The sequence below is a fragment of the Oxyura jamaicensis genome, chromosome 21, assembly GCF_011077185.1.
Source record: "Oxyura jamaicensis isolate SHBP4307 breed ruddy duck chromosome 21, BPBGC_Ojam_1.0, whole genome shotgun sequence".
Classification (NCBI taxonomy): domain Eukaryota; kingdom Metazoa; phylum Chordata; class Aves; order Anseriformes; family Anatidae; genus Oxyura; species Oxyura jamaicensis.
Genome location: NC_048913.1, coordinates 8,798 through 19,466, shown reverse-complemented (window position 1 = coordinate 19,466; position 10,669 = coordinate 8,798). Strand labels below are relative to the sequence as shown.

At 52.4% G+C, this 10,669-nt stretch overlaps 2 long non-coding RNA genes across 2 annotated transcripts in view; one reads left to right on the top strand and one right to left on the bottom strand.

Annotated features, from left to right (window-relative positions):
• Window positions 1-243: 243 nt before the first annotated feature.
• The window catches only part of LOC118177052, a 17,651-nt gene continuing 7,225 nt past the window's right edge, over window positions 244-10,669 (top strand). Inside the window, exons 1-2 of the long non-coding RNA XR_004755659.1 lie at window positions 244-254; window positions 1,605-1,610. This is a non-coding gene — a long non-coding RNA (uncharacterized LOC118177052). The remainder of the gene's footprint in view (window positions 255-1,604; window positions 1,611-10,669) is intronic.
• Window positions 4,394-10,669, bottom strand: part of LOC118177050 — a 13,354-nt gene continuing 7,078 nt past the window's right edge. Inside the window, exons 2-3 of the long non-coding RNA XR_004755657.1 lie at window positions 5,513-5,518; window positions 4,394-4,404 (exon numbers count right to left, since the gene is read on the bottom strand). This is a non-coding gene — a long non-coding RNA (uncharacterized LOC118177050). The remainder of the gene's footprint in view (window positions 4,405-5,512; window positions 5,519-10,669) is intronic.

Here is a 10,669-nt window from a genome sequence, read left to right as displayed (position 1 = left end):
ACAGAAAATAGAAAGGAGCTGTCTTTTGTGGTTTCACTGCTGCGCATTCTTCTGGACGTGTGATCTGCTACGCATACAGCAAATTGGACAGCACTGCAAACACACACAAAAAAAAAACACAACAAAAAACAAGGTGCATTGATCAAAAGAGAATTGAAATCAACACAATTATGCAGATATATTTATATATATATAATAGATTTAAAATGAAGACAGATGGACAGTTCAAAATGTAATGTTTACGTCAGTTGTTAGTATTTTTCTCTGTTGGGATGAAGCTTAGATGCTGGAATAAGGAAGCACATAGTGCTGTTTCATAGATGCTGCAGACATTGCACACAGGTTTTGTTCTTTGCTCCACCACAAGCTTTGTGTGTTACCTCTGGTAAGTCATTCCAACTGCAGTGCTGTTTGTTTTTTCCTAATCTGGATAAAGTAGGTAGTTGTACTTCCCTGCCTGCAGTGGTTGTCTGAGGATCAGAGGGAGAGATGCTCAATTAGACTGAGAAGAGACTTCTAATCAAATTATCTCTAAATGCTCTAAAGATTAAAAATATGTTTCCTGCCTCCAACCATTCATCTTTTCCAAAAACATTAAAAAAAAAGGCTTTTGGCAGACTCAGTGCTTTGTGGTTGAGCCCTGGCAGCTGTTGGGTGTGGGGATGAGCCGTCTGATAGCTGTGCCTGAGCACCCAGCAGCTGATGGCAAAACACCAGGAGGCACGAAGCCACCGAGCGTTCGTCCTGTTTCCTCCTGAGGATGGAAACTGTGAGTGCAGGTAAATGCCTTAATAAAAAATCTGTCTCTCATTCATGTTTTTCAAGGATTTTGAAGTGTCCAGGCTTGTCATCTGACTCCTGTTTCAGTGGAAGCCTGGCTGATTTTCCTTGCAAAGTAACGAGGAGGAAGCAGATCACTGCCTAACTACATGGGCTGTAAAAGCATGCAGCAATGGATGAGTTTGTACAGCGTAGCTGCCCAGCCACAGTGTCAGCAGGCAGGTGGTTGAAACTTACTGGTTTTGTTTTCCAAGGGCACTGTCATGGGAATGGTTGTGTAGGTTAAATACACACTGCTGCTGTGGAAGTAGAAACCCAGCAGCTAAGGTCGGTTGTTTCCTGTCTGAGTTCTTAAATACAAATTAACTGTTTAATTGGAGGAAGTTAGAGGAAACTGCCATTTTACTGTTCTGTTTGGCTCGGTGTGGAAGTTCGTCCTTTCGCACTCTTAGGAGAAGAGGAATGGGATGTGGAAACGGCGTTAGCTGGAAGCCAGGTGAAGCTGTGTTATGAAAGAAAATGCAGATGGGAAAGAGAACAGCTTGGAGAAATATATGAAATACCTGTAAACAGAACATCACCCTTCTGTGCAGGAAGGACAAGGATATTGTCTTTGCCACTATGCAGTGTCCATCTCAAAAAAAGCTGCTGAATACTTTTCTTGTCCCATTGCAGTAGCTTTAATTTCCTTTGTGTCCTATTAATGCTTGTTCTGTGCTGTTCTTTGTAGAATAAAATGAAAACCAATGAAAGAAGCAAAAGGTAGAGTGTTTGGGGAGAAAGTTCAGGTTGTGAGGAATTAGATGCGTCTCGTGGGAAAGGAGCACACTGTCGGTGTTCCCTGTGGCCTGCAGATTGTGGTTGGCTTTGCTTTGCTTGGGTGTTACTCAAGTTTCTGGATCTGTGCATGTCCCAGCCCTCTAAATCTGTTTCTGCAAATCTTCATTTGAGCCTTTTGGATATTTGGATATTTGGCCTGAGCCTTCTAGAAACTGGTACGTTGTCAGCTAGGTCATGCTCTGGCCACCCAACATGGCCTCCCAGAAACCCAGTGACCAAGAACTCCATTTCCCAGCGTTCCCTGGAAAATTGAGCCTCACTGCTTACCGTAGGACGCCATTATTTGCCCCCCCACCCCTTTCACCCCCCTCACCCCCTGCCCCCCCCATTTTCCCATCCTAAACCCTAACCCCAAAACTACACCTCACGGCATGCTCTGGCCACCCAATATGACCACCTGGAAGCCCAGTGCCAGAGAACTACATCTCCCAGGATTCCCCGGACTCCCAACATGGCCACCCACATGCACAGTGTCCGAGGACTACATTTCCGGGCATTCCCGGTATTCTCAACATGGCCACCTGGGAAGCGGGTTCTCCAGATCTACACCTCCCGGCATGCTCTGGGAACTCAGCATGGCCTCCCGGAAACCCAGTGACCACGAACTACATTTCCCAGCGTTCCCTGGAAAATTGAGCCTCGCTGCTTACCGCAGGACGCTGTTATCTGCCCCCCACCTCTTTCACCACTCTCCCCGCCCCGTTTTTGTTGTTGTTGTTGTTGTTTGTTTGTTTGTTTTTGTTTTTATTCCCCCCTCCCCCCCCCCGGTTTTGGGGATTTCCTCCCAATTTTGGGGTTTCCCCCCCACAATTTTGGGGTCCCCCACCATCCTATTTTGGCCTCCCCAGAGGTTGTCCCCAGACCTGCTTCCCTGACCTGCTCCCCAGATCTGGTACCCAAACCTGCTCTCTAGATTTCATCTGGAGATATGGTCCCCCGGATCTGATCCAAAGAACTGGTCCGAAGACCTCATCCCAGATTTGGTCCCAAGATCGGATCCCCAGATCAGGTCTGCAGACATGGTCCCCAGAGCTGCTACCCAGATTGGGTAGCCTGGACTGGTCCCCAGAGCTGGTCTGCAGATCTGTTCTCCCAGACCTGTTCCCCACACCTGGTCCCCACACCTGGTCTCCAGCTCGTCTCCCCAGAGAATCTTGTCCCCAGAGCTGGACCCCACAACCAGTTCCCAGACCTGTTCCACAGAGTTGCTGAACAGGGCTGATTCCCAGAGCAGATCCCCAGGGCTGTTCCCCAGAGGTGGTCTCCAGACATTGTCCCCAGAGCTGACTCCAGTCCTTGTACGCAAACCTGGTCCCCAGACCCAATCCCCACACCTGGTCTCCAGAGCATGTCCCAGGACATGGTCTCCAAACCTGGTCCCCAGAACTTGTCCCCAGACCTGGTCTGCAGAGCTTGTCCCAAACCATGATGTCCAGAACTGATTGCAAGACCTGTTCCCCAGAGGTTGTCCCAGATGTGGTCCCAGACTTGCTCCCCAGAGACCTGTTCCCCAGATCTGGTCTCCACGCTTGGTCCACAGGAATGCTCCTCAAAGTTGGTCTCCAGACCTGGTCCCCAGTCCTGGTCCGCAAACCTCGTTCCTGATCTAGGAAACAAAGTGTGGGGAACAGGTCTGGGAGAGCAGATCTGCCAAGCAGGTCTGGTGTCCAGGTCAGGCGACCGGATCTGGGGACCAGGTCTTCGGAAAAGCTCTGGGGAGCTGTGGACCAGGTGTGGGGACAATATCTGGAGAGCAGGTCTGGGCACAAATTGTGAGGACCAGCTGTGGGAACCAACTGTGTGGACCAGAGCTGTCGAACAGTTGTTCTGAGCAGGTGTGGCAACCAGGTCTTGGTATCAGCCCTGGGCAGATAGTTAGGTGAACCCCCCCCAGTATTCGTCACAGGGCATCTGGCGTGGCACCTTTTGCCCAGCGGGTGTCTCCATCTGGCGTCTGCCACGGGGATTGGAGGGCCGCCAGGGATCACCGGTAGGCATCTGCCATGGCGCTCGGGGACCTGCCGGTGGTCACTGGCGTGCGTACAACATGGCACCCAGGATACCAACGGGGATGTCCACCGGGGATGCACCGAAGGTCTGCCGGGAGTTGCAGCATGGCATCTGCTGCAGCGCACTGGGTCTGCTGGGGGTCACTGGTGGAGGTCTGCCACGGCACCTGGGTGCGAGCTTTGGGTCGCCAGTGGGGGTCCGCCACAGCACCCGGAGGTCAACCGACTGTTGCAGGCAATGGTCCGCTGTGGCGCTTTAGTGTCTGCCGGGGTTCACCGGCCAGTGTCTGCCGAGGGTCGCGGGTTATGCCTCTCAACATCCGTGTGGGGCCCCGGGGCCAGCCGGAGGTCACTGGCCAAGGTTCGCCGCGGGGAGCGGGAGCCCGCCAGGGAAAGTTGGCAGGGATCCTCCCTGGCACCTGGGGACCTGCCAGGGGCCACTCACATGGCTCTTCCGTGGCGCCCGGGATACCAACAGGGATTGCCGCCGGCGTTCCACTGAAAGCCCGCCAACTGTCTCAGGTGATGGTCCGCTGTGGTGCTTTGGTACCCACCAGGGTTCACTGGCCAGTGTCCGCAGAGGGCTGCGGGTTACACTGCTCGGTGTCCGCGTGGGGCCTGGGGCACGCTGGAGGTCGCCAGCCGTGTTCCGCCGACCGCTTGCTCAAGAACTGGTGCCCAGTTCAGGCGACTGAATCTGGGTACCAGCTGTGTGGACCAGCCATGGGCAGCAGGTCTGGAGAGCAGGACTTGGGACAAGCTCTGGGGACCAGGTCTTCAGAACAGATCTGGGGAGCTGTGGATTAGGTGTGGGGACAATAGCTGGAGAGCAGGTCTGGGGACAAATTGTGGGGACCAGCTCTGGGAACCAACTCTGTAGACAAGAGCTGCAGAACAGTTGTTCTGATGTGTGGCAACCAGGTCTTGGTACCAGCACTGGCCAGCAAGTTAGGTGACACCCCCGCAGTGTTCATCACCAGGTGTTGGATGCGGTGCCTTTTGCCCGGGGGGGTCTCCGGCCAGGGTCTGCCACGGGGACCGGAGGCCCACCGGGAATCGCTGGCAGGGATCTGCCGTGGCATCCAGGGACCTGCCAGATTTCACCGGTAGGGGTCCGCTGCAGCACCTGGGATACCAAAGGGGATCGCCGCCTGGGATGTGCTGAAGGTCCGCTGGAAGTCACAGTGTGGGGTCCGCCGTGGCACACAGGGTCTGCCGGGGGTCACCAGCGTACATCTGCTGCGGCACTCGGGGGCCGGCCTGGGGTCACCAGCAGGGGTATGCCGCAACACAAGGAGGCCCGCCGATGGTCGCAGGTGAGGGTCCGCCGCAGCGCCAGGGGGCCCACAAGGTGTTGCCGGTGGCGGTCTGCCGCAGCGCTTTGGTGCCCACTGGGGTTCACTGGCTGGTGTCTGCTGAGGGCTGCGGGTTACGCCTCCTGGCGTCCGTGCGGGGCCTGGGGACTCACATGGGTTCTCCGGCCGGGGTCCACTGACCTCTTGCCCGAGAAACAAACACACAATGTTACCCACACCTGCCTTTAGAAATACACACCCATTGAAACACACACACAAGTCCCCAGGGCTGCTCCCGAGATCTGGTCTGATCCTCAGACATAGTCTCCACAATGGGTTCCCAGATCCTGTACCCATTCCTGGGACACAGAAAATCTCCCCAGAGTGGGTCCCCAGCGCTGGTTCTCAGAGGTAGTCCACAGGGCTGGTCCACAGAGCTGCTACCCAGACCTGGTCCCTACACCTTGTTCCCAGATCTGGTCCCCAAACCTGCTCTCTAGATTTTGTCCAGAGATATTTTCCCCAGACCTGGTCCCCCAGATCTGATCCCCAGATTGGGTCTGCAGACGTGGACCCCAGAGCTGCTACCCAGAGCTACCTAGACCTGCTCCCCACACCCGTTCCGAAGATCTGGTACTGTCCTGGTTTCAGTTAGGACAGAGTTAATTTTCCTCCTAGTAGCTGGTCGGATGCTATGTTTTGGATTAGGATGAGAAGAGTGCTGCTAACATGCTGATGTTTTAATTGTTGCAGAGCAGTGCTTACACCAAGCCAAGGACTTTTCAGCTCCTCGCTCTGTCTTGCCAGTGGGCAGGCTGGGGGTGCAGCAAGAGCTGGGAGGGGACAGACCCAGGACAGCTGACCCCAACTGGCCAAAGGGGTATTCCATCCCACCTGGGGTCATGCTGAACAATATATAGGGGTGGCTAGCCGGGGTGGGGGGTCCGGCTGCTGGGGGATAGGCTGGGCATCGGTCAGCCGGTGGTGAGCAATTGCATTCTGCATCACTTGTTTCATACACACTATTATTATTATTGTTATGCCAGCTGGGTTAAACCACAACAGTCCTTTTGGTGCCCAACAAGGGGCTTGAAGGGTTGAGATAATGACAGATCTGACCAGAGTGTGTTAAACTAAAATTGGTATTAGACCTGCTTAATAGTTGCCCCTGCAGAGGGTGTTCCAACCCCCGTGGCAGACCCTGTGGCTGGGTCAGCAAAACGAGCTGTAGCAGTGCAAGTTGCCCCTGTAGACAAGGTGAAAAAATGGTATAGAGACTCAGGTCGTTTCGAATGCAGAGAGTCTTCTGCTAGGTCTAGGTATAGAGAAGACAAGGCTGGGCCATCAGGGATGCAGGAGGATGAAGATGAAGATGTCGAAAAATCAACAGTAACCACCCAAAACCTATACCAGCGTGAGCTACGAGATGTGCGAAAAGATTTTGGTTGCTACATAGGTGAGCAGCTTGTCACCTGGCTGCTCCAGTGCTGGGACACCGGAGCCAATTGCATGGAATTAGAGGGCAGGGAAGCCAGGCAGCCGGGATCCCTTGCTAGAGACGCAGGCATTGACAAAGTAATCAGAGATGGAACACGGTCTTACAGCCTCTGGAGGCATCTCCTGTCAGCTGTGAAGGAAAGGTATCCCTTCAAGGAAGAACTTGTATGTCTACCAGGCAAGTGGATCACTATGGAGAAGGGAATCCAGTACCTGAGGGAACTAGCCATACAGGGGGTGATTCATGAGGACCCAGACAACAAACATCCACAGATCCAGATGAAGTCAGGTGTACACGACCCATGTGGCAGAAGTTTGTATGAAGTGCACCATCATCATATGTCAGCTCATTGGCAATAATGGCCTGGAAAGAGGATGAGAACCCCACAGTGGATGAAGTGGCTAAACAACTCCGGCAGTGTGAAGAAAGCCTCTCCTCTTCCCTACAAGCTTGCGTCTTGGCTGTGGAGAAACTTTCTGAAAGTGTCCATCAACTAAAAGAGAATACTTTGGAGAAACTTTCTGAAAAGGTCCACCAACTTGAAAAGAGATTATTTCCCCCCCCACCTGAACGAACCATTGTCTCAGCTATTAGGGGTAAGCGCCCATCCATGCAAGGAAGATGATATGGGGGGTACACACCCCGTGCCACCCTGTGGTTTTACCTATGTGACCATGGAGAGGACATGAGAAAATGGGATAGAAAATCTACCGTGACCCTAGAGGCACGGGTACGTGAGTTGCAAAAGAAAACAATCAGGAAAAAGGGGTTCCCTGAAAAGTCTGCTGCTCCAACTTCCAGCAGGCAGTCCTTTAAACACAGGAACAAAGATTCTGACCAGGACTAGAGGGACACTGCCTCCAGGCAGGGGGAGGAAAGGGACAATCGAGTTTATTGCACTGTGTGGATTCGATGGCCTGGCACATCAGACGCACAGAAGTATAAGGCTTTAGTAGACACCGGTGCACAATGTACTCTAATGCCATCAGGCTATAAGGGGCCAGAACCCATCAGTATTTATGGAGTGATGGGGGGATCCCAGCAGTTAACTGTATTGGAGGCTGAAGTGAGTCTAACTGGGAATGAGAGGCAAAAACACCGTATTGTGACTGGCCTGGATGCTCCGTGCATCCTTGGCATAGACTATCTTAGAAGAGGATATTTCAAGGACCCAAAAGGGTTCCGGTGGGCTTTTGGCATAGCTATCTTAGAGACAGAGGGCATTGAACAGTTGTCTGCCTTGCCCGGTGTCTCAGAAAACCCTTCTGTTGTGGGGTTGCTGAGAGTTGAAGAACAGCAAGTGTCAATTCCTACTACAACTGTGCACCGGTGGCAATATCGCACCATCCGAGACTCCCTGATTCCCATCCATGAGCTAATTCGTCAACTGGAGAGCCAAGGAATGATCAGCAAGACTCATTCACTTGTTAATAGTCCCATATGGCCAGTTCGAAAGTTTAATGGTGAGTGGAGACTAACAGTGGACTATCGTGGCCTGAACAAAGTCACACCACCACTGAGTGCTGCAGTGCTGGACATGCTAGAACTCCAGTACAAACTGGAATCAAAGGCAGCCAAGTGGTACGCCACAACTGCTAATGCATTTTTCTCCATCCCTCTAGCAGCAGAGTGCAGGCCACAGTTTGCCTTCACTTGGAGGCAAGTCCAATATACTTGGAATCGGCTGCCCCAGGGGTGGAAACATAGCCCTACAGTTTGCCATGGACTGATCCAGTCTGCGCTGGAGCAGGGGGAAGCTCCTGAACACCTGCAGTACATTGATGATATCATTGGGGGGGGGGGGGGGGGGGGCACACAGCAAAGAAAATTTTCAAGAAAGGGAAGAAAATAGTCCAAATCCTTCTGAAGGCCAGTTTTGCCATAAAATAAAATAAAGGACCTGCATGAGTTTTTAGGAATAAAATGGCAAGATGGATGTCATCAAATCCTAATGGATGTAATCAACAAAATAACAGCTATGTCTCCACCAACTAGCAAAAAAGAAACACAAACTTTCCTAGGTGTCGTGGGGTTTTGGAGAATGCACATTCCAAATTACAGTCTGATTGTAAACCCGCTCTACCAAGTAACCCGTAAGAAGAATGATTTCGAATGGGGCCCTGAGCAACGACAAGCCTTTGAACAAATTAAGCAGGAAATAGTTCATGCAGTAGCCCTTGGGCCAGATGTAAAGAATGTGCTCTACACCACAGCCGGGGAGAATGGCCCCACCTGGAGCCTCTGGCAGAAAGAACCTGGGGAAACTCGAGGTCAACCTCTAGGGTTTGGGAGTCAAGGATACAGAGGATCTGAGGCCCGCTACACTCCAACCGAAAAGGAGATGTTGGCGGTGTATGAAGGAGTTCGATCTGCTTTGGAAGTGGTCGGTACTGAAGCACAGCTCCTCCTGGCACCACAACTGCCAGTACTGGGCTGGATGTTCAAAGGAAGGCTTCCCTCTACACATCATGCAGCTGATGCTACAGGGAGGAAGTGGGTTGCACTGATTACTCAGGGGGCTCGAATAGGAAACCCCAGTCGCCCAGGAATCTTGGAAGTGATTATGGATTGGCCTGAAGGCAAATACTTTGGGATGTCATCAGAGGAGGAGGTGGTCCGTGCTGAAGAAGCTCCACTGTACAACAAGCTACCAGAAAATGAGAAGAGATATGCCCTGTTCACTGATGGGTCCTGTCATATTGTGGGAAAGCATCGGAGATTGAAAGCTGCTGTATGGAGTTCTATACAATGAGCTGCAGAAGCTGCTGAGGGAGAAGGTGAATCGAGTCAATTTGCAGAAGTGAAAGCCATCCAGCTGGCTTTAGATATTGCTGAATGAGAAAAGTGGCCAGTTCTCTATCTCTACACTGATTCATGGATAGTAGCAAATGCCCTTTGGGGGTGGTTACAGCAATGGAAACAGAACAACTGGCAGCGCAGGGGCAAACCCCGCTGGGCTGCTGTGTTTTGGCAAGATATTGCTGCCTGGATAGAGAGCATCTAGGCCACGTAGATGCTCATGTGCCCAAGAATCAGGCTACTGAAGAACACCAAAACAATCAGCAGGTGGATCAGGCTGCTAAGATTGAAGTGGCTCAGGTGGACCTGGACTGGCAACATAAGGTTATACAGCTGGCAACATAAGGTTATGGCAACAATGAGGTTATAGCCCGATGGGCCCATGAAACCTCAGGCCATCAGGTGGTGACTCTTTCAGTATCTGAGTTTCTTTTCTACCATTTTCTTTCATACATTTTACTTCCTAAGAACTAGTAAATTTTGTATTCCTCCTTTAGTTCTTTACTTCATCAAAAAAAAAAAAACACAACAACTTCAGAATGAATAAAAGCTGTCATTTTAAATTGACCATTGTACATAAAACAGTTTTTTCCTTGGTTTTAAGTTTGTCACCCCACCGCTGACCCCCGCCCCCCCTGGCACTGCGGCGGACCCACGCCTGCGACAGCTGGTGGGCCTCCGGGTGCTGCGGCATACCCCTGCTGGCGACCCCAGGCCCGCCCCCCAGTGCCTCGACGAACCCCCTCCCCCCCCCCACCCCGGTGACAACTGGCGGGCCCCCATCGGACCCTGCTCGGCAACCCCGGGCAGGTCCCCATGCACAGTGGCAGATCGTGGGGACGACTGCCACTAGACGTCTTTCTGAGGGTAGGGGTTCGCAAAAAGGCACCAGGTGTGTTTCTATGCGTAGGGGTGAACAATAAGGCTGCGCAAGAGTGGGGGTGTGTTTCTAGGATATAGCTGTGAAGCAGGAGGGATGTTTCTGGGGATAGGGGTGTGCAAAAAGGCATGTGTGTTCCGCACTCCCTACCCCCCCAGAGACATCCCCCCTTTGTTGCATCCCTATCCCCAGAAACACAACCCTCCTTTTTGCACAGACCTACATGCAGAAACACCCTACCCCCTTGTTGCGCTGCCCTCTCCCAAGAAACACCCCCCCGTTTCACAGCCCTATGCCCAGAAACAGAGCCCTCCCCCCCCATGTTGCACACCTGTAACCCCAGAAACCCCCCCCCCCCCCCATTGCCCCCCCACCCGCCCTGGCTTATTGCACACCCCTATCCCCCGGAAACAGCCATGCCAGCATTGAATTGCGAAAACTGACTCCACAATAAGATTGTAAAGTAGGTATGTTTATTCAGCGCTGGGCAGCACGGGGGGTAGTCCCACCAAAGTCGTGCACAACAACTCGCTCACGTGCATTGTCTTTTATCCCCTAAAATATTACA